Raw genomic sequence first — 22735 nt, 5'->3', positions numbered from 1 at the left:
AGATCACTTACACATAAAAATGGTGAGCATTAAAAATGGTCAGTGAGCAGTTCCAGAGATAACCTTAGTGTTTGATTTCTTAACATGGTTGGGGTGGGAAGAAAGCACACACTTTGTGCAGCCCAAGTGGTTCATGCCGCACAGGATTTTGGGTGGTGTAGCAGGCAGATGCAAAATTGAGAAGATCCGTAACTGAGAAGGTCCATTGGGGGACACCAACTTTTGGCCTCACTGAGGGCGCCATATTATGAAAGATTACCCAAGTCCACCCCTGAGTTTATGGGTGGAAATAGTGTATTGAGGTGAGAACCTGACACAAGAGAAGAGCCACAGAGAGTGAAATTTCAGCATCGGAAGCTGAGGTGCTCTGCAAGAATCCGTATCTCTAGCAATGTCAGAAGTTCAACTTCTAGTCTGCTAAGATTTTGTTTAAGGGTAAGTTGTTATTGTACATAAATGGTAGCAAGTTTGTTATCCTTGGTGGTCAGTGTTCAGAAAAGTGTTAATGACATTTCTTCTGTGTCATGTTGTCCACTAGTGGGTGCCCATTCATGGGTAAACATTTTTTTTAAAGGGGCATTTTTTGATATCCTTCAGTGGTCCATAGGACTCCACCAGGGGACTTGCACAAGATGTTAACAGCCTTACAAAAGCTGACGTCTGAGCTGCTGAATAGTGTCATTAAAACTGTTGTCCTTTAAGGTTCTGCTCCTAGTGGCTGTAACTCCTGAAATTAGAGTTTCTGACCTCAAAGCATTTTTGGTGGCTAAATATGTGTTTCTCATTTAGATAGGGTAGTCCTTGAGATGGATCTTTCATTCATTCTGAAGGTTAATTCCATAATCCAGTGGCTTTCAACCAGTGTGTCATGGCACCCTGGGGTGCCTTGAATGATGGTCAGGGGTGCCATGGGCAACACTGGCCACTGTCCCTCTTTCCTTCCCTCCCTTCCTCTGATGCCTTCTCATGGCTCTGCCTCCCAAAGGCTTGCACAGCTATTTGTTGCAGCTGCTCTGGTTTCAAGCACCCCAGGTGAATGGTGCCTCTGGGGCTGGCCAGGGGGTTTTTCCCAGGCCCCTGTGGGGCAATGTGAGGAGGGACCTCTCTTTGGGGTGGGGGGAGGCAGCTCAGAGACCAGGGGCGACAGCAACGGCTTCCCAGAGGACTCCTAAGGAGAGAGGAGAAGAGAGGCGGCTGAGGGAACACTTCACAAGGCAGGGTGTTCAAAAAAGGGTGAGGGGCTTTGCAGGCAAAGGGTGACATAACTGGGCTCCTGAGCCCCACAGGGGTGCCACAGAAAGAATGTAGCTGGCCAAGGGAGCCATGGACTCAAAAAGGTTGAAAACCTCTACCATAACCCATAGACAGCATGAATTAATTTTGCCAATTTTTTGATCATTACATTCCCTGAGAAAGAATGGCATGCTTTGGATGTGAAGTGAGCACTTAATGCATCCATCAACAGGATTCGAACAATCAAACAGATTCATTTTTAGTTTCATTTCACCCAAATTCTCTTTAGGAAGAAAGTGACTAGTTCATCCTTGGCAAGTTGGATCTGGGATTGCACACAGCTTGCTTCTGGAAAATTTCACTTGCTCGTTCCTTAACGTGTTACAGCATGTTCTACTAGGTCTGTGGCAACATTTGCTTCCAATGCTCCTCTGCAAGAGGTGTGTGTCGGCAGCTGTGTGAGAAAACCCATCAGCATTTATCCAACATGACAGAAGTATGCCTCAGCAGAGGCAGCATTTGGGTAACAGATATCACAACAAGTTCTTTAGCAGTGGCCAGCTGTTCCCACCAAGTAGGTTCCATAGCTTTAGTGTAATTTGCCATGATATGTGTTCATCACCTCCAGAGAAGGAACAGTTGGTTCTCACCTGAACTTTGTTTCTCGGAGGTGTTGAATACAGTGGTACCTTGGGTTACAGACACTTCAGGTTACAGACACTTCAGGTTACAGACTCAGCTAACCCAGAAATAGTACCTCAGGTTAAGAACTTTGCTTCAGGTCGAGAACAGAAATTGCGCAGCAGCGGTAGCGGGAGGCCCCATTAGTACCTCAGGTTAAGAACAGTTTCAGGTTAAGAACAGACCTCCAGAACGAATTAAGTTCTTAACCCAAAGTACCACTGTACATGGAATGGGCCTACCCAGTCAGCCACTCTTCCATTTTTTTTCTATAAGCATGCCCCCCCCCCCAAGTTATCATTAGATAGTTTGTTGCTGGTTTATTTTTTTTCAGATATTAGTTTCCTTACATGAGTTTGAAGCTACTTAGCCTGTTCATGTAGCTTGTCATTCAATGGACTGAGATTATGGGAGCATGTCGTCTGGGCAAAGGCCAGTCTGTGTTTCCCATCTTTTGATGCAAAAAAGCAGCAATGCTAGCTAGCTAAATAAATAAATAAATAAATAAGAACCCATTGTGCCATGCGTTCAACACCTCATCTGTTCCTTTTGTCAGATTTTAAGACTTATTTCTGCCCCTACGGGCTATCAGCTTCCTCAAAAGTAACTAGACTCCATGAACCCAGAGACTCTCTTGAGACCCATTAAGTTCTCCTAACCCTGCTACACAGCATGATAGAGCTACACTTGATTTCCTTGCAGATGGACGAATGAACGTGGAAATGTGAGGGGGGAAACAAAACATGATGAAGAATGTTGACAAAAAGAGCCTTTGACGAGGTGAGTTGCTAAAATGTGATGTTTTATTGAGTGCAATTTGGCTGTGATGTACAATGTATGCAGTAGTTGCTGGGGAATATATATGGTCTGTAATGTAAAGAGTGCCCAAAATGAAGCATCTGTTGAAAGATTTCTCTCTCTCCAAAATACACATTTCAGTGTGAACATATTTTGTTTTGGCATGGGATAATTTATCCCCATATCTGCTTTTTCTCAGCTGTCAGCTTCCTATTACAATATTAGCTAAAGTACAGTAATTCAGAACTGTGAGGAGTGTGCTCATTTTCCCGCAGAAAGCTCCCACCTCGCTTTCATGTGTCTGTAGTACCTTTTATGCACCTTAGAGTAATGCTACACATTTTCCTCAACGGTACTTTAATGACTCTCAGGAATTACACATAGGTTGTTCTGCTTTATACTTTTCTTCTTGTTTTCTTTCCCCCTGTAAATTAGGGAACAGAAAAGACCTAGAGTCCCTGAACTGCAATTTCTCTTCCTTTGTCCTTTAATTTATTTTGTTGCCCCTTCCCTCCCCACAGTACTATTTCCAAATACTGGACCTATATTAACACATTCCATAATATCACACTATGATTTTGCTACTAAGTTTATAAATTTTGCAATATATTTTGTCAGAAATCTTCTTTCTCCAGTGCCAGTTTTGTGTTTTAAGAAGCTGACATTTAAATGCATCAGTCTTGTTTTGGCTAAGCGACACTGAAAATGCACATCAAAAACCCATACCTGCACTTTGATTGCTGTTTGCTTTCTCATCCAATATTAGACCGTCAGTGCACTTCGTAAGGACTATGTCACTTTGTGTTCTATAGAAAGCATTGTAAGCTGGAGATCTGCAAATATTCTTTAAACTGGAGCAGGCTCATCCACTCATCTGGCCAAGAATCATTGTTCTATGGGGAGATTGTTGTTACACACACACACACACACACACACACACACACACACACAACATTTTCCAGGCATTCCGCCTGGAGGCTTGTATGTTTGGAGTCTGGCTTGCATGGTTCTGAACTGTGCCATTGATGACTATTACATACTCCTACATTTCTCTGATGAAAATAGGGACATCCTATTTAATCATTATCTTCTTCTTCTTCTTCTTCTTCTTCTTCTTCTTCTTCTTCTTCTTCTTCTTCTTCTTCTCCTTCTTCTTCTTCTTCTTCAACTGAGTAAGATTGTCTCCCAATATGATCTTAGCAGTGTGTTGGTAAGTGACTGTAGAGGCCAATTCTGACTCCACACATCCTTCCACAGTGGGGACAAAGGTTTCCAGGTGGGAGTTGATCATGGTGAGGATTTGCCAAACATGCTTTCCTCTTGTTTCTCCCTTTCATCCTGAGTTCCTGCTTCTTCAAAGTCGATGACACCTTTGGTAAAGGCTGGAGCCTTTACCAAGCGCTCAGAGGCCAGTGTTTCCCAATTTTCCGTACTTATACTGCATTTCTTTAGATTAGCCTTGACAGCACATTTAAACCTCTTTTCTTGTCCATCCGTATTTTGCTTTCCATTCCTAAGTTGGGAATAGAGTAGTTGCTTTGGAAGGTATCCGAACCACATGACCAGTCCTATGAAGTGTGGGAATGTTCTGGGGTGCAGGAGAGGATATATTGACTAATTATATCCTTATCCAACTTGTCCTAACAAGTTCCCAAAATATCAGCAGAGTTTATAAACATTCCCCTTTAAGTGCGCAACGGTAACGTGTGCACAGGTTCGCTAGAACCTCTATAATAATTACTCTGGTAATTTCCCCTTTGTTTCCTCTTAAAATACAAGACACAACACAGTCTTTATAAAAGTATAAAAGAGTTTACTCACGATCTGTTCACAATATGATCCCAGACGGCAGACTGGCTTAAAAAGTTACATATACTTGGAGTCTATCTTATTGCAAGATAGACCTTATCTCCTCTCTTGGCTGAGAGCCAAGAGGGCATCTTTACATGCTTCCTCATCGAAGGAAAATGGCAGAGAGAGAGATGGCTGCCTGCCCTGTGCTTTTGTCATTACCTGCACAGGTGAGGCCACACCCACCTCTGGTCACATGCGGAGGAAGTCCGTCCCCAGGAAGTTTACCTGCTTGCTGGACAGACATCCCTCCCCATGTTCTAACATGTACACTCTAGGAATGTTGTCATTGACTGCTCCTGTGTTTACATCCCACATGAAGTTGGTGTTTAAGCATCATTGCTTTGACATTAGTGATCTTTGCCACTTCCAGTACACTGACATTAGTTCACCTGTCTTCCCAAGTGAAATAATAATAATAATAATAATAATAATAATAATAATAATACCCACTCATCTGACTGGGTTGCCCCAACTACTCTGGGTGGCTTCCAATATATATAAAACATGATAAAACTTTAAATATTTTTTGAAAAAAACTTCCCTATACAGGGCTGCCTTCAGATGTCTTCTAAAGGATGTATAGTTACTTACCTCCTTGGCTCGGGGGTCGCTTAACTCCACCCCTTCCAACATTTCTCCAGTAAAAAGAGGGGCATCCTAAGGAAAAGCAGGACATTCCAGGATCAAATTAGAAACTGAGATGGCTTCTGCAAATTTGGAACTGTCCTTGGAAAATAGGGACACTTGAAGGGTCTGCATATTAGCTAAATAGACATATTCAAAGGTTCTTCCCACTATGTCTTTTATTTTCATTCTTCTTTCTACAACTGCCTTACAAAGTAGAGATTAAGCACTGTGTTTTATTGCAGCATAGATATAGATAGAAATTAGGGTTACAGTATGTTCAATAGCTATAGCCAAGCTGTATTCTTGTTTTGGAATGTCAAAGTATGGCTGGGGACCATCAAGTTCCTATCACAGAGTTCAGAAGTAATGGAGATATCTCTCCCCCCCCCCCAGCAATAGATCAGAGGCCTTTCGGTGTGAGTAGGGATGTCAGAGAAATTATCCACATTTGCATATATACATGATTTTTGGGTGTTCTGGAACCCCAGAGTGCAACTTGGAACTAACCTCCTCATCTTATGTCATGGGTCAGCAACCTTTTTCAGCCATGGGCCAGTCCATCGTTCCTCAGACCATGTGGTGGGCTGGACTATATTTTTTCGGGGGTGGGGAAATTGAACGAATTCCTATGCCCCACAAATAACTCAGAGATGCATTTTAAATAAAAGCACACATTCTACTCATGTAGAAACACGCTGATTCCCAGACTGTCCACGGGCCAGATTGAGAAGGCAATTGGGCCGCATCCGGCCCACAGGCCTTAGGTTGCCTACCCCGTCTTATGTTTTGTGGTGAATTAATGAGTGGTGGCTGGTTCTACAAATTGAAATTTTTATTCATATGTTATCATAATGTACGTTATACTGACATGACTGCTTCCAGACAACACCACTAACATTAGCTATTATGGCATCAAATCACCTGTAATTGGCCAACTTCTTAGTTATGCAGAGTCCCATTCTCCCAAGAAAAGGAAGTGTACCAGAATATCTACTTCACAATGGAAACTGTTTTGACAGGTGGTGGGGTTTTTTTGTGTGTTTTTGCCACAATCCTCTTCCTCTTGAGCAGCAAGGTTAAAACAGGCACTGCCTGAGCACAATTCATTACATAATAAAAGGGTAGTGAATATGTTTAAATGCAAGCTTTATGAACTGTAGGAAAACAAATCATTTGCTGCATGGTGGGGGGGTTGAGGGCCAGCAAAATCAAATTTTTGCAGGTAGCACTGGTCAGATGGAGGGGGAAAAATTGGTCTGTGTGCAGGATGATGACTTATGGAACTGCACATCCCAAGGTGTGAGAAGAGTCTAAATCTGCTCCACCTTGTTTATCCCACTAAGCCCAAGTATTTCTGTCTTGACAGGGGTGTGTTTACCATCTTCTTGCTGGGAATGAGTGTCCCAGTGGCTAAACTAGAAACCTGCCTTACACACTTCAAAGTCTCCAGGGCATGGAGGTAAAGTAAAAACCAGTCAACCAACCAACCACCTCTTCCATGCTCCACATGGCTCATTTGATTACCTGAACCCTTTTGGAGCCTGCCAGAAAGTAGCACAGAGAGTAGATCTGCTTTGGAAAAGTTTTCACTCCTGCCAAATGCTGTGACTCTCAGATAAATTCCATTATTGGCAGTGTGGGCAATGTGGCTGCATTTGGTGTATTCAGCTGACTCTATTGTTGCCTTGTAACAACAGAAACTTTGATTCTCCATTCTGTGCTTCCCTTTTTTTGCAACCTCCTCACAGCAGTATTAAGGTGCTGATGATAAGTAGAATTTTCGCCAGGAATATGTAGTGACTCAATCTGCACTTTTAATTGAACTGATGATTAATGAAAGAAGTCACTTACTAATGCTGGAGAAATTCTGGAAAAGTAACACTACAGTCACTTGTGACCCTAGTCTATTGAAAATGTTGTTCCCTTAGTGTTTAGGATCAGTTAATCATGCCATGATGTCATCCGGCCATGAATTTTTCTTTTGTGTGGGATAACTCATTTGATGGCTTCACAACATGGGGGGAGGGATTGTAGATATGTCAGGGGAGTAGTGTTGAGCCCAACACTTCAGAGGCAAACTTTGGTAATCTTTGGTGATATGGTGCCCTGAACGAGCCCAAAATATGGTGCCCCCAAATGGATCTTTTCACTTATGGATCTTCTCAATTTTGCACTCCCTTGGCTTGGCACCCTGCGCAAGGCAACCAACCACACTGTCCTAAATCTGACACAGGGCTATTGAAAACAATGGCTATCTCTTGTCTCACGCAACATGTAATTCTGACCTGCTGTGAGGCACCCTCTTTAGAACACTTGTCTCTTCCTGTGTTCCTTTGCGTTGCTTTCCTCCTTAGAATAATAGCCAGATTGCTACAGACATACATTCTTGGAAGTGATTAAATGCATCTAATAGTTCTATCTCTCCCATGAAGAAATATGCTAATCTTGAGCATACAGACTCAGAAAAACTAATTGTGGCTTCCCTGGGTTGGCTTTTGGGTTAGCTTATTCCCTCACCCCCATACTGCTCCCTGTGCCTGTTTAATCTATCAATAATATAGCAACTGGATGATGTGCTTGTCGTAAAAAGGCACGAGGAAGCTCCCTTCTCAGCAGGCCTGCAGATTGCTTTGTTGGGAGCTCTTAGCCTCAAACTCTTATTACTGCAGTCTGTGGAGAGAGGAAGGCACTTGCTTAACCCTAAAATGCCAAAAGCGTGCCTCCCCAAAGAGTGTTTTGAATGTTATTCATGCTGGCAATGATTATGCATATGTCAAAGTACCCTTGGAGCTACAGATAACTTGCTTAACGCTGAGCCTTTATCTAAGGGATTTTAAGATTGCAAATAGGTACCCTGAGAATGATTTTCCATCATGAAAGCATTACAGCTGCATGCACCGATTCCCCTCCCCATATTGAAGATATTTATGATCACTTATTGAACATATTTATGATTGCATGTCGATCGTTCAATGCCCAGATATGTAGCTTGCTTAGCAGCGTGTCCTCCAAAGCTCATTGTGGTTATTGATTTATCTACTCATTAAAGATGACTTAACAGCTGAGTCAGAATGAAACAGTACTGCAAAATACTTGCTGCTACTCCTAATTTCGTTTGTATTAATGGTTTAGACAAAGGTTTAATAGCGATGCAATAAAAAAAAATCTGTTTTCACAGTATATGGGAACAGATGAAGCTGTCTCATACCAGATCAGATCACTGGTCCATCTGTTGGCATCCATCTGTTTTGAGAGACAACAGGACCAGTGGTCAGGGATGATGGGAATTGTAGTCCCAAACATCTGGAGGGCCAGAGTTTGCCTATGCCTGGTTTACTCCTTAGCATTTTCTTCTCCTAAAGATATCCCTCAAGGCAATGGAGGTTTAGGATCAGAGTTTTTCTTCTCCTAAGTGGGCTCCCTTCCCAGATTGGTGATCCCCATCTGCTCCTCACTTCCCTCTACAGCACGTACAGAAACCGTCCACTTGTCTGTAGGGTCCACTATGAGTCCCTTACATTCAATTCGCCAGAGCCTGTATTCACATGCAGAGGGAAGTCCCTAACTCACTGAGGGTTGGAGACCCATTAACTACCCTCACCTGGTTTAGCTGGCCAGTTGAAGCCATCTCTAGGGGTGTGGCCACTGTCGTATGCTGACAGCTTCTGGGAGCAATAGTTGAGAGCTAAGTGCAGGAGGGTATCTAAGGTGGTCAGACTACCCTAGAAGAAGGTTGTGTTTCCCACCCGAGGTACTACCCCTCCCATAACACCCCATGCATGTCATCTAGCTCAATATCAACTATGGCAGGAGTAGCCAGTGTGGTGCACTTCATATGTCGCAGGACTGCAATTCCCATTAACCCCAGCCAGCGTGGCCAGTGGTCAGGGATGATGGGACCTTATACAGCAAAGCCATGCCCTGAAAAAAAAGGACCACCACAAAAACCCTTAAGTCATAACTTCTAACTTTGTCAGAGCCCGGAATTAAACACCCAGGCTGAGGGGGTACCAGCATGGCAGGTTCCACCACCATCTTGCCTCACTGCCACCACTCCTGCTCCTCCTGACCATCCCGAGTGCCTCCCCTCTTTCCTCTGTCCTGCAAGAGGCCAGCACCAAATGCATAGCACAAGATGGTGGCTGAGTGCCTGCTCAGCTAGTTGGTGCCAGTGGAGGTGAAGTACCAGGGCTGCAAGGAGAGGTCAGTTGCCTGGCATGGCTTCCCTGAGTGCAGAAAGGGGGCCTTGTAGGGACTTTTCTCTCTCACTTCATAATGGGCTACAGGCTGGTGCATGTGGTGTTTCCTATCATGGGCCAGTTTCACCTGCTGAACAGCAGCCTGAAGGGAGAGAAGACAGAGTGACTCCACCTGCAACTGATCAGCCTTCAAGGACTCAGAGGAGAAGGTACTAACGAAATTCAGCTGGCTTCAGCCTTCTTAAGCAGAGTTTCCAGCAGCAGTCAGATGCTAGTAAGAACGCTTGTAGTTCCTGGCCCTACCTTGCTGCTTCCTTTTGTCTTGACCCTATGATCTTCAGATTCCCTGAACCCTGGACTGTCTGACCATGTGGATTGTTGTTTGCCCATGCCTAGGACTGGACCTGACTTCAGATGCTGAATCTTCCTCCAGGCAAGTACACCTCAGAGACACTTCTAGTTGGTTGCTCTCTCACTCCACTGAGCCCTGCAAATTGTTGCTCAGCAACGAGACTATGACGTTTGCCCCCCTCCATTGCTTGAGCTGCTCTCTCTCTGTCTCATGTCCTGCTTTAGGCCACACTCTGTCACCCCAGCGGGCAGGTGGTTGGCTGGTCCCCAGACAGGCCCAGGAGAGACAGGATCCCTTGAGATGTGGCCAGTGACCGTCCCCCCACTTTTCCAGCCATGTTTCCCCACAGAAGACCCTCAACAACTTTTTAAACTGGAAAGCTGCAAGTTTCTGTAGTGTGACTGGTTGTTGGTGTTTTTGGGTTTTTTGTACCCTACCCCTTTACTAAACTTTTGTGTGGTCTTTTAAAAGACTGGCATAAACGCCATTGGGCCTGCATTGTGAATAAGTGTCTTAAGCTTTTGGATTAACCCCTTTTGAGGTTGCAAATAAATGTTTGTGTTAGGCTCTAGAAGCAATGCAAGGCTTTGAATGTGAGGGCACTGTAACAGACTCGGAAGCATGTGTGTGAGAGTGTTGTCCATCTGAGTTCAGTTGCTAGGAAGCAGGCATTGTACCAGAGCCATTGGCGTGTTGCCTGTGTTAATCCCCGTCCAGTGTGTGAATATGCTTGCCACCATCATGTATATAGATATATGCAAAGCTAACCTTGAGCATATAGACTGGTACTGCCCCTCCAGCAGAGTAGATGTATGAAAGGCAGAAATTCAGCAGCTCAGAACCAAAATTTCGAGTCTTATTCCTTGGAAGCCTATAGTATCTAAATTCCCACTTTTAACAGTTTAAAGGGGACGCAGATCCCTTTGTGTGCTCACTAACTTGAATGAGAGTGTGTGTGTATAAGATTTCAGACTTGAGCAAACTTGTCTTTGAACTTGGCGGAGCCTACAGATTGGACCATGCTCATTTTGAACCATGTGTGTTTGCTTAAAAGTAAGTCCCACTGGGGTAGCTCAGCCAGCCCCATCCTTTTCTTGTATTCTATCAGTAGTGTGCTTTTTTGGAAGGCATGTGGGGGGACAGTGATGTAGAAAAGAATGACTGAGGAATGTTGGAGGGTATACAACACATAGCCAAAGTAGGCAGGGCAAGAATATGCATGAGTGATGTTCAAAAAGTTTCCTTTGTTCTTTTAATAAACAAGAGGTAAGGAACAGAAGTGGTAAACAATGATTCAGACTGCCAACTTATGCTCCCATGCCTATGAAACAGGCATTTGACCTTCAGCATGTGGAAGGCTGGAAAAAAGCCCCCAGATGGGGCAGTGCACACTGGTTTCCTCCATGCAATGAAAACCACACGTGCAAAATGAATTCACAAACATAGTTCTCAAAAGTCCCATGCCTACCTTCCTTCTCAATTTGCAGTTTTGACTGAAAGCCGTCTCACTGTAGGGGTAAGTAGTTTTTGGTGCTGTTCCAGTCTGAAGGCCTGTACTTAACTGTGGTATTGGACTTTGCAAACTGAAAACGGAAAAAACTTTCCCTGTGTGTGTGGGTTTTTTTAAATATTGGCTTGATTGACAGAATTTCAGTAAGTGAAATGTTTTAGGGCATGGAGTTATGTATGGTGAATTGTGTAATAGCTGTAGACATGTGCCTAGGGAAAGGTCAGCAAAGGGCAGTTCTATACTGTTTTGCCATATCTCTGATTTCTACAATTGCTCCAAATGAGCATGAATTAGTTACAAAATCCATGTCTCACAGCAAAAGCTTCTTCTGTGTGTAAACATGACTTTAATCTAAGTGGAAACCATTTTAGTCGCAACACATCATTCCAGACAAGGCAAAAGAGCAAAGTCCAAATTGAAAGTCGAAATTGCATCCTTGCTTACTATCTGCGTTTATCAAGGTATTTCAATGCTTTTCTAAGCCTTGGTGCTCACAAACAACTTCCTGAACTCTTCTTACCAATGGAATTGCTTAGATAATGTGCTTACTATGATTTTCCTTGTAAAGATTTGGTTCTCTTTGACACTTGTCTGCCTTACAATATGTCAGGGGCAGGCCAGAGGAAGAGTGGTGGAGACCACCTCCCCATCCTGACCCTTCCAGGGAGGAGGAAGAGGAAGACAGTATGGATTTACAACAGGGGTTTGGGGGAAGTCACAGCTCAGAGACAGAGGAGGGGGAAAGATGGGAAATGATGGGTGAGGAGAAGGCAGAGGCAGAGCAGCAGCTGGCTAATATGTTGTCACTAGAAAGCATTCCAGACTCTCCATCTTCCAGAATCTGACAAGCCTTAAAAGTATAAGAGCAAAGAGCTCAAAGTCTTATTCTTTGTGGAACAGAAATTCAATAATATGAAGCAGCACCCATCATTCCTATGCTAAACCACAAAGCCATCTTCCTAGCCCCCTCACTTGTAAAGCTTAGGTCCTCACCATACTCATTCAGCACTTATTCCTGGTTCCTTATCTTCTCCTTCTTGATTATTTTTTTCAAATACAGAGAAAAAGCTGCTATAGAGTGGAGGAAGTAAGTGTGGTTGTATGAATCAGTCCCAAAGTCACACATAAAGTTGATTATTTGATGGGTGCAGGGTTGTGAATGTATATCTATTGGCCTCAACTTGATGGGTTACAAACTGGCAGACCAATCTAAAACTTCCCCCCAATAGTAAAAGTTAATACATCCCCCAAATAAAACTATTCATCACCTGTTATGGAGATCCATCTTGACAGTGCTGAGATGCAGTCTGACTGTTGACTGCTTTTGGCTTTACCAAGACTTAAAGCAGATCCTCTTTGTGACATCACACATGACATCAGAATGGCCTGTTTGCATTCAACCTAGACTATCTCCATGCCAACAGCAATGGCAAGTAAACTTCTGCAACCAAGTAACCATCAGCCTAACTACCCAGTTGTTTCTATCTAGACTACTGGATGTTCATTTTTTGCTCTCATAATCAAAGCCTGAAGAAGAGCTTTGTATAATCTGAAAACCTGCTTCCACTGTTAAAGAAAAGTAATTGTCAGAGACTGAGCAGAGAAGGAATGGTGGAGACCCCCTCCCCATCCTGACCCTTCCAGGGAGGAGGAAGCGGAAGACAGTATAGATTTACAACAGGTGTTTGTGGGAGATCACAGCCCAGAGGCAGATGAGGGGGAAAGTTTGGAAATAATGGGAAAGGAGGAGCAGGCAGAGCTGAAAGTCTTTATACTTTTCTGGGCAACCAACTGGGAGCAGCTGACAGCACCCTCACACAATATTTCTGCTTTTTCAGCTTGTTGTTCACTGTGGTGGAATCTAGACACACACACACAAGAAATGCGGTGAAAATGTTTTGGTGTATATATATATATATAATTTGCCCTAAGCTCACCATCTCCATCTGGTGTCACATTTCTATAATGCACTTAAAACACAATATTTGCAGCTGTATAGCTGAGTCCTATGTTCAGTCTTTTCAGCGGCTTGACTGAGGAATCTTTGTTTCTACACATAGTTTGTTGTTTGTTTTTATATGTTAGTTTAAAACAGCATCTGACACAAGCATGAAAGATCTACATGAGGGAAATCCAAACCGTCATGTTGAGGTGTTCATTAAAGATCCTTGTTAATGGTTTCTGAAATCCCAGCTAAGATGTAATTGAGCAACTGCCCGGAGTTGACCCAGTGCTGTTTCATTTTCTAAAAATGTTTATGATTAAGTTAAGGTGCCAGGTGTTGGGGCTACTGGAAAGGCTAGATTACTGTCTGGAATTTGAAGGTCCATTGAAGTTGGTCTCCCCATACATCTGACCATTTATAATTCTCTGATTTCAAACATGAGAAGAAGAGTTACACCCATCAGAAATCTGAGAAGGGCAATGGGGAACAGCATTCTAAGTGTTGTTTTTTGACCTGCTTCACAATTGATGGAAGAAACTTGTCCACATTCTGGACACCTTATAAGCTTGGTCATCGTGGATGAGGAAGCCTTACAGTTTCTGATGCAGTCCAAGAGGGCAAAGTTCAGGGACATCTCTATGAACCTGCCTGAGGATGTTGCTGCAAGCACAAATTAATGATCTGTGGTTAGCAATGCTTGTGGTCTGCTTGCAACTACATCAACTAAATGTTTTGTTAGGTTAAAAAGCTACTAGCGGAACAGAATAGCCCAAGGTCAATTGCAGCATTGTGAATTAAATCAACACAAATATGTTGGTTGTGCGTATTTATGATGATGGTTTTCTGTAGTACCATCAATATTTTGTGATGCTTTATGGCATAATATAAGCAAAGCAGCTAGGCTCCTGCCCCAACAACCTTACATTGCAAATACTGACAATGTGGAGAGAAACAACTTAGAATATTGGCGAAGTTTTCCCAAGCCAGTCTTGAGTAATGAATGGATGTGAACCTTAAAAAGCTTCGAATCTTTACTTCACTGCAGATTTTGATCCAAGCTGGGTGAGAATGCCACAGTAGAAGGGGGAAATTCTGAAGATGATGTCAGAACCCACTCTTGAAATCTCCCATTACAATCCATTTGTGCCATTCCTACTGGACCCAGTGAACTGAAGCCATTCCATTAGGCCAGCCTTCCCCAACCTGGTGCCCTGTAGATATTCTTACACTACAACCCACACCATCCCAGTTCATTGGCCATGCTAGTTGAGGCTGATGAAAGTTGTAGCCTTGGAGAGCCTTATAATAATTAAAAAAATATTATTTGTATCCCACTCATCTGACTGGGTTGTCTCAGCCAATAGGTTTCAGAAGGCTGTTTTATGTCCTCTTTGGAAGGGGCAAAAGAGGCTGCCGAGGCAATTTCCAACATCAGGAAGAGAGCAATTTCCACTGGTCATAAATGCTGTTAAAGGTCCCTTTCCCCAACTTTCTAGGCTTCCTTCCATTAGTTGATTGCCCCATATGGAACCATTAAAAAACGCTCCAGAGAGGGGCATAATTTTCAAAGCCCTCACTTCAGATTAGCTGCGAATAAATATCAGAGTTGATCAGGGGTCCCTTTACCTTTAAATATGAGAGTTGAGATATTTCTCCCCTCCCCCAAAGAACAGGTAATTTCCCGGTTATTCTGAGGGGAGCCTTGGGATGCTTATCTATCTCTCAAAATAACAAAGTGAACACGGAATGAGAAAAGACAAGGGTGGTGGCTTGAATATAAAGCATGAGGCATGAAAAGTAGCAAACGCATACGATGCCTGAAACATCACTTACGGAACTTGAGTAAAAATATACTGCATGAGAAACCAGCCAGTTATACGTACAGCCGTACCTAGGAAGTCGAATGGAATCCATTCCGGAAGTCCGTTCCACTTCCAAAGCATTCTAAAACCAAACCGCAGCTTCCGATTGGCTGCAGGAAGCTCCCACAGCCAATCAAAGCTGCAGATGCCCTGTCAGACATTCGGGTTCCAAAAGAATGTTTGCAAACCAGAACAATCACTTCTGAGTTGGCAGCTTTCGGGAGCTAAAACATCCAAGTTCCAGGGTGTTCGACAACCAAGGTACGACTGTAATGTCCTTTGATTTAGCTATTGATCTAGAGCACCCTAAGGACCAACTATGGGAGCCAGTATCACTGACATGGAAACTTTGCACATTTTTCTGCCCATCCCCTCCAGAAGTTCTTGTCTCAACATGAGATCCATCCATAGGCATGCTGGTATGACCTCAAACCTGTAGCATATGGATTGGGCCTTGGAGCTCTTGGGATTTGCTTTAATCTTGGCAGAATATTGATACCTCTTAAACTGTGCTGTTTTTACTGTGTGCACTTTCCTACAGAGCTATTAACCATCCATAAGAGCAGCATAAAACCATATATGTTTATAGAAATCTGTTGGAAATTTTAAGCTGCATTTTTTAATGGCTTCTACTGGTGTTTTAAATACTGCAATTAATCACGGAATGAGTCTCAAGTCTACTGGAGTGCAGAATGATACTGAATTTTAAAAGTATGACTAGGCAGAAAAGGAATACTGTGCCCTTGGAATTAAAGTCCTAGCGTGGAATCTATGAAAGTAATTTTATAGGAAGAATCAATTTTGGGGATCCCTTTTCATCTCTGTATAGGTTACACTGAAGGACCAAAAATGAGTGTCTCCAATGACCTACTGAGGAAAGCTCATAATGATGTCTTTGATTTTTCGGTTCTCCAGTGCCTAAAATTCTCCATATAAAATGAATCTGTTTCATAGCAAAGTGTTTATTGCCAGCTTTCCCAAACTTGCTTACTTGATTGCTTTGGGGTTTTGAGGAATCACACGGCAGGGAAAATTGCCCTTCTGGGTCTCATTACAAACACCATCATTAGCCAGTCCTTTTTGACAGGCCTGGTGGTTACGTAGTTTGATAAGCTTGGTGTGGTTTTCTGCTAATCAAAGTGTTGTTTGGCAGTCATAACCAGCAGACACACACAGGGGGTATTTGATTACGTAACTCTTATGGAAGACAGAAAGATGTCTCTCCCAGGGTGTATACAATCAGTCAATTATCCCCCACCCCAACTGGAACTGGACCAAGATTTGCTGAGATCAGGATGAATGTGAATTCTGAAAAGAATGACTATTTGAGCTGCTGAATCTTCATAACTGCATTAAAAAAAAATGCAACAGGCTCCTTTATGTCTGCTTATGAATTCATTACATCCTTCATTAATTATAATTCTACCATTTTATTTTATTTTTTTGAAATTCAGCTTGTATGCAACATAATGCAGAACATGAACCAATTCATGCCACATGCAGTTTATGAATTAAACTTTGACTGCATGGAGAATTCCTTCTTCCAAAATGTGTGGCTTTCTCGTCCAATTTCTGTAAATCTATAGGTTGCTCAGATGATGATGATGATCAAATTAGCATACCACTTTTTAATCCAATGATCACAGGGTGGTTCACAGCATAAAAATACAAAATTGATTGATTGAATTTATATACCGCCCTGTACCCGGAGGTCTCAAAAGAATATACATTATAGAACAAGAACAAAAAAAGAAACCAAGATCTTCACTCCCACAAACGTATTTAAAAAGCCACAGAATATTCTTACTGAAATACAATATGAGGAAATGTTAAATGAGGTAATAATAAAAGAGAAAAAGAAAGATATGAAAGAAATGGGTAAAAAGGTCTTACAGCTATCCATCTGTCAGTTATGTATACAGTAATTCTTCAAATTCGTCAAATGTTTAATCTAGATTAATATTCAGCTGTTCCTCCCTCTGCTGAACATACTTTTCCAATCTTCATAGAATCTCTGTGACCAGGCCTTGGGCTGATTGAATAAACACTTTTGCCTGGCACCTAAAGATATGTAATGAAAGATCAGGCAAGCATTCTTGGCGAGAGCATTCCACAAATGGCAGCCTCATAAGACTTGACAGCTTCCTTGAATTTCTTTCACAGGAAGAAACTGGAGGGTTTGTGTGCAAGCACACAATAGAAATGCAACTTTTTCTATAGCTTCTCATTTTTAAAAAAATAAATAAATGGTAAAAGTAATTTTCTGACCTCTGGGTATTTTGGACTACAATTCTAATTAGCATTGCTTAATACACAGAAATGATGAGTGTCATACTACAAAATGTCTTGAGAGGTGATGGGGATGGGAGAGGTTGCTATGATAGATTCAGGGCGGCAAGTTTTCTTGTTCAAGTTTGATTTTGCTACAAACCACCACCACCTCCTCCTCCTCGCTCAATTTGTGGTCACACAGGTGGTGCTGTGGGTTAAACCACAGAGCCTAGAATTTGCCGATCGAAAGGTCAGTGGTTCAAATCCCCATGACGGGGTGAGCTCCCGTTGCTCAGTCTCAGCTCCTGCCAACCTAGCAGTTCGAAAGCACATCAAAGTGGAAGTAGATAAATAGGTACCACTCCGGTGAGAAGGTAAACTGTGTTTCTGTGTGCTGCTCTGGTTCGCCAGAAGCGGCTTAGTCATGTTGGCCACATGACCCAGAAGCTGTAAGCCAGCTCCCTCGGCCAATAAAGCGAGATGAGCGCCACAACTGAACCTAATGGTCAGGGGTCCCTTTACCTTTACCTTATGCTCTGAATGCTACATGATAACTCTGTCTTTAAGTAAAGTACGGAGATGATTAAGCCAGTAATCTGTGATGGAGATAAGATATTTGATGAAGCATCGCACCAAGTTGCTGAGAACCGGCGAAGGACCTCCCATGAGCATGATGTACATTCCTTCGTTGCTATTTGTGGGAAGAAGCCATACCTATGGAGAACAATCGTTTTGGCACAGAATTCTGTTGGTGGTGATAGTGCATCCCTGCACGTCGCTGCTCATTTCATGCTTTCATTTCTCGAGAGATGCAAAGTGGCAAGCAGAAATTAGCATATGTCAACCAAGAAAATCCGATCCGAGGGGCAAACGAAGGCTTTGCCAGCATATTTCTGTACGTGGTAAAAGAAGGCAGTGCTGTGTTTGAAAGTGAAGGCACATGATCTACTGCTGGTTCCGATGACAAGAAATAATGATTAAACTGGACCGGTGACCAATAAAGCACACACTGTCACATTATCCTTACATTAACAACTTCAATATGCCTCAGAGAAGCTGACATCATAAATGCAGTGGTGTAGTCATATTTGGTAGAATAGTACTCAGAAATGATATCTCTGAGCTGGGGGGGGGGGGGGGATTACAGAAAAGGATTTTAAAAAACCACTCAGAGGGTTGAATTCTTTCCCTTTGACAAAACAGTAAGCTACCTCATACCCCTAGAGACATCCTGTATCAGAGGTCATTGTGAGGTCTAGAATAGGGATGGGGAACCTCAGGCCTGGGGGCTGAATGCATCCCTCTAAACTTCTTTTTTGAAAATAAGTTTATTATTTTACATTGATTTACATTCAGATCTTATAACATACAATTTACATCAAAATCTATTTACCTTGGAGGCTTCTCATCCTTACATCTTTCTCCTCCCTGCTGCCTGTTCAACCTCTTAACCTTACCTATTTACCTAAATCCCATATTACAATATTTTCTATTTTCTTGCTGTTGTTCATAAGTCAAAACCTGTTTGAAATTTTGTTTGGCTGTATTGCGTTCTTAGACTGAATAGGGTCTCCATATATGTATTTCGTCTTTCTGATTCCTTATTTTAGCTATGACTTCTGCCATTTCTGAGTACTCTGGTAGCTCGAGTACTCATTCCTCCTTTGTTGGGATTTCTGGTGTTTTCCATTTTTGCGCATAGACTACTCTGGCTTTTAAAAAAATCTCTGCTCCACGTATTCCCAGAAGACTGGCACACACATACACACACACACACACACAGAGAGAGAGAGAGAGAGAGAGAGAGAGAGAGAGAGACTTCTCTGTATGGCCTTTTGGAATCTCCCTAACCAGAGACATGTTGTTTTCAAAAATTAAACTCAAATCAACTTGCAGAAAAAGCTCAAATATCCATCCTATCCACTGTCCCACCTACTTTTTGCCTCTGGCCTTTCACATCCCTGACATGTACCCCCTAGGAAGTCATATAGCCCACTGGGTGGAAAAGCTTCCCCATCCCTAGTCTAGAAGAATCAACTTGCTCACACATCTCCTGTGTTTCTTCTGCTATAGGACATCCATTAGCAGTCTCCATGGCCAAATCAGGCATGAACCCAAACTTCTACTCAGTCTCATCTATGCATGGCTGGAATTGTATGCCACCCATCCTTGTGAGCATGGGAACACGAACAGAATATTTGCAAATGACAGATCATTACTTAATGCTTTCCACATCCAAAGTAAGCCTTAGAAGAGATAGCGGTTCAACTGCTTCTCAGAAACTAAGTAGAACCACACCTTTCTCCAAGGGGCATTCATCTTCTCCTGGACCAAGCTGGTCAATCCCTTTCTGCTCAATGCAATGAGCCGAGAGGTGAAAAGGTCGAATTTACATTTACATGAAGGGGGTTTCACCTTGTCTGTGTCCTCAAGCTTCAATAATTCAAATTTATCCAACCGCACAGGAACAGCCAGAGCTCTGGATGTGGCTATAGAGTGACCTGATGTGAGTGGTTTTATCTTTGAAATGGTTTGCAAATGTATCATAGCGGGCCTCCTTGATGTCATTAAGTGGGCCAGATTGTAGAAGAGGAACCACTTGGAGAAGCTCCACAGTGCAGCTATGTGAGCATGCAACTGCTGGCACCACAGCCACTGGATAGGCTCGGTAATTAACTGACTACCATGTACTCACATTCACAGCAAGTTGATAGACTTCCGAGAATCATCTGAGAGTCTGTGTTGGCTAAAGATAGGCTTCAATCTTGCTATTGTGATTTCTGCTTCTAAGGACGCCTATATTCTTCAACTGTATGCTAAAACGTTTATATCTGCATATGTTACCAGTGCTGAATGCCTCTGCCTGTTCTTTGTGCAGTTGCTGAATTGTGTTAAACAATTGTGTTAAGGTTTGCAATGCACCCTGGACCACTGGTGATGCGAAAGCAAGGTTTTGGCCATCTGTATTCATATTAAAATGGAGCCCTCTTACTATAAGCTTCGTTCTTTGATTTCCTTCCACGGTTTGATATCTTTTTGAGACATATTTAACTGCAGTGATTGCATAAATAAAAAATAGATGCAAATGGGCAAAATGTTGCTTCAGAGCAGTAGTTTTGAACAGTATTGTGAATATTTGATTTTTCTGTTGAAGCAGAACATCTCAAAGAGTATTGCTGTAGATATTTAAAGTACTTTATGAGCCTAACACTGTCTCGATGAAGAGAGTCATTTGTTTTAAAACTGAGCACCAATACGCACAATCTTGCTCATGTAGATCCACTTTTCTTTTTGCTTCTGGCTGGTACGCCATGGGTCAAATGTCTTGCTTAAAAACTCATGTGTGTTTGATTTCAAAAAAGATGCAGACACTGCGGAATTCCCCTGTCCTATGTATAAATAAGCATCCTTTTTCTAGGAAGTTCTGTATGAACTTATTCCTACATTAGCTCTAGGTAGACCAAGCAGCTGAGCATGTCTACACACAAAGGCTACAGATGTCTACACAGAAGTCCTTTTGAATTCAGTGGGGCTTGCTCCCTGGAAAGTGAGATTGGGGGTTGCTGCCATAGACTATTAAAACCGATAGGACTCGGCCAAAGCTGGTGCCAGCACCCAACATCTTTGGGTAGTTTCCAGGACACCCAAAAGGCCCTCTGCTGATGCTTGCCATGGGCTGTGGCCTTCAATTACTTTGAATATATACAATGGTACCTCGGGTTAAGTACTTAATTCATTCCAGAGGTCCGTTCTTAACCTGAAACTGTTCTTAACCTGAAGCACCACTTTAGCTAATGGGGCCTCCTGCTGCTGCCACGCCGCCGGAGCACAATTTCTGTTCTCATCCTGAAGCAAAGTTCTTAACCTGAAGCACTATTTCTAGGTTAGCGGAGTCTGTAACCTGAAGCGTATGTAACCTGAAGCATATGTAACCTGAGGTACCACTGTATTCCCCTTCCACAAATCTGGAATGGAATTCTAGAAACAGTACTTCTCTATGGAAGGACTGGGGATCACTTATTGTGGGATTCTCAACATCCTTATGAAAACACAATTTGCAGATTCTTTGAAGAAATAAATGGCATGAAACTGCTATGTCAGTAGATATCACCTCTGTCACAATGCATGGTCAGAATTTCCGCTCACCCACTTCCAAGAGGTGGTGGTGGAGGTTTACGACACCACGTGGGCTTACCTGGCTAGGTGATACCCGCCTTGCAGGGTGGCCATTGACCCGCCCCCATCTCAGTAGGACAATGGGCTGCTGGCTGGGGGTGGGGCGAGGGCCAGAAAAGGGGCCAATGTTTTTCGGCCCATACTCACTTTGTTTCTTCCTGCTAGATGCACCCACCTGACCCGCTCCAAAAATATAACATGGTTTCCTTTTGCAGGTTAATCTCTTGCTTCCTAGGTCATTGGGCACTGCTATGGTCATAAGTGTGAGGAGAACCTGAGCTTACAGGGTTAAACAGCTCAGAGTGTACGCCCTGCCTACTGTTGGGAGGGAGGAACTTCTGTGTCATATCCGAGAGCCTCCAGCCTTTGTTCTTTCTCTACTTTCGCTTTTGAGGAGAGAGGACGTGTTTTCACGATGCTGTTCGCTGTGATAGATAATGGATAGTCTGCTGTAAATAAAAACTGCTTCTAGCTGCTAATATCCTGAGTGGACTTTATTTAGGCACACTGAAGAATGCACTGGAGTTTTGAAGCTTTCTCTTACCGCTGCTGATCTCTGCGTGTTGCTCAGAGCTTTTGGAATGTGGCCTTTGAAGTCCGGAAGCCTGACCAGTAGCTACGCAGCCGAAGCGGGCTGGACGCCAGGATTTATCTGAGCAATAAATCTTCTTCAGAATAAGATGGTTGCTGTATTCAGAACTGGGAAGGAATTTTCCCTGCATTGGAAGGTGTGCTGGTCCTGGGGGCTAACCGAGAGGCGAGGTCTGAGTCCAGTCCGAGGTCGATGGTGAGGTATGGAGGCTGTCCGTCAAAACTGTAGCTGGGTCCAAGGCAGGGAGTCGGGTGGGGTCAGGAAATCTGGCAGAAGAGCAGGACAGGGTGCAGGCAGGAACAGGCTAGCAACAAGGTTGCTCCCACAACCTGGGACTGGGGCTGACTGTCTTTTATCTGCCCCGAGGCATAGGGTGGCCCCGGTCCACAGGTGACTTGCCTCTCCTGGCCTGGAGGTGAGAACTCCTCCTGCAGGAACGTGGTTCCCTCCGCCTCTCTGCCCTGAGCCTCTATAGCTCAGGAGAGGCTGGAGGGTTACCGGACCCAGAGGCAACCTCTTCTTCTCCTGATGGGGCTGAGAGTGGAGCACCTGCAGACTCGGCTGGTGCCTGCACCTGAGGATCCAGCACAGGTGAGGACCCTTCAGGCTCAGGCCCCAGCCCCGGCTCAGCTGGT

The 22735-nt window shown here is 43.4% G+C and overlaps 2 long non-coding RNA genes across 2 annotated transcripts; one reads left to right on the top strand and one right to left on the bottom strand.

Annotated features, from left to right (window-relative positions):
* Positions 1 to 44: 44 nt before the first annotated feature.
* Positions 45 to 12561, bottom strand: LOC308482188. The gene is made up of 3 exons (XR_013989129.1): positions 12523 to 12561; positions 5158 to 5223; positions 45 to 1168 (listed from the first exon to the last, which is right to left on the bottom strand). It is a non-coding gene; the product is annotated as an uncharacterized lncRNA (long non-coding RNA).
* Positions 12562 to 12681: 120 nt separating this feature from the next.
* Positions 12682 to 15999, top strand: LOC308482278. Its single transcript, XR_013989182.1, has 3 exons — positions 12682 to 12833; positions 13340 to 13454; positions 15891 to 15999. It is a non-coding gene; the product is annotated as an uncharacterized lncRNA (long non-coding RNA).
* Positions 16000 to 22735: the final 6736 nt, after the last annotated feature.

This window comes from Podarcis pityusensis (assembly GCF_964106645.2).
Source record: "Podarcis pityusensis genome assembly, chromosome: 7".
NCBI lineage: Eukaryota > Metazoa > Chordata > Lepidosauria > Squamata > Lacertidae > Podarcis > Podarcis pityusensis.
This window is presented reverse-complemented; position numbering and strand designations above follow the sequence as displayed.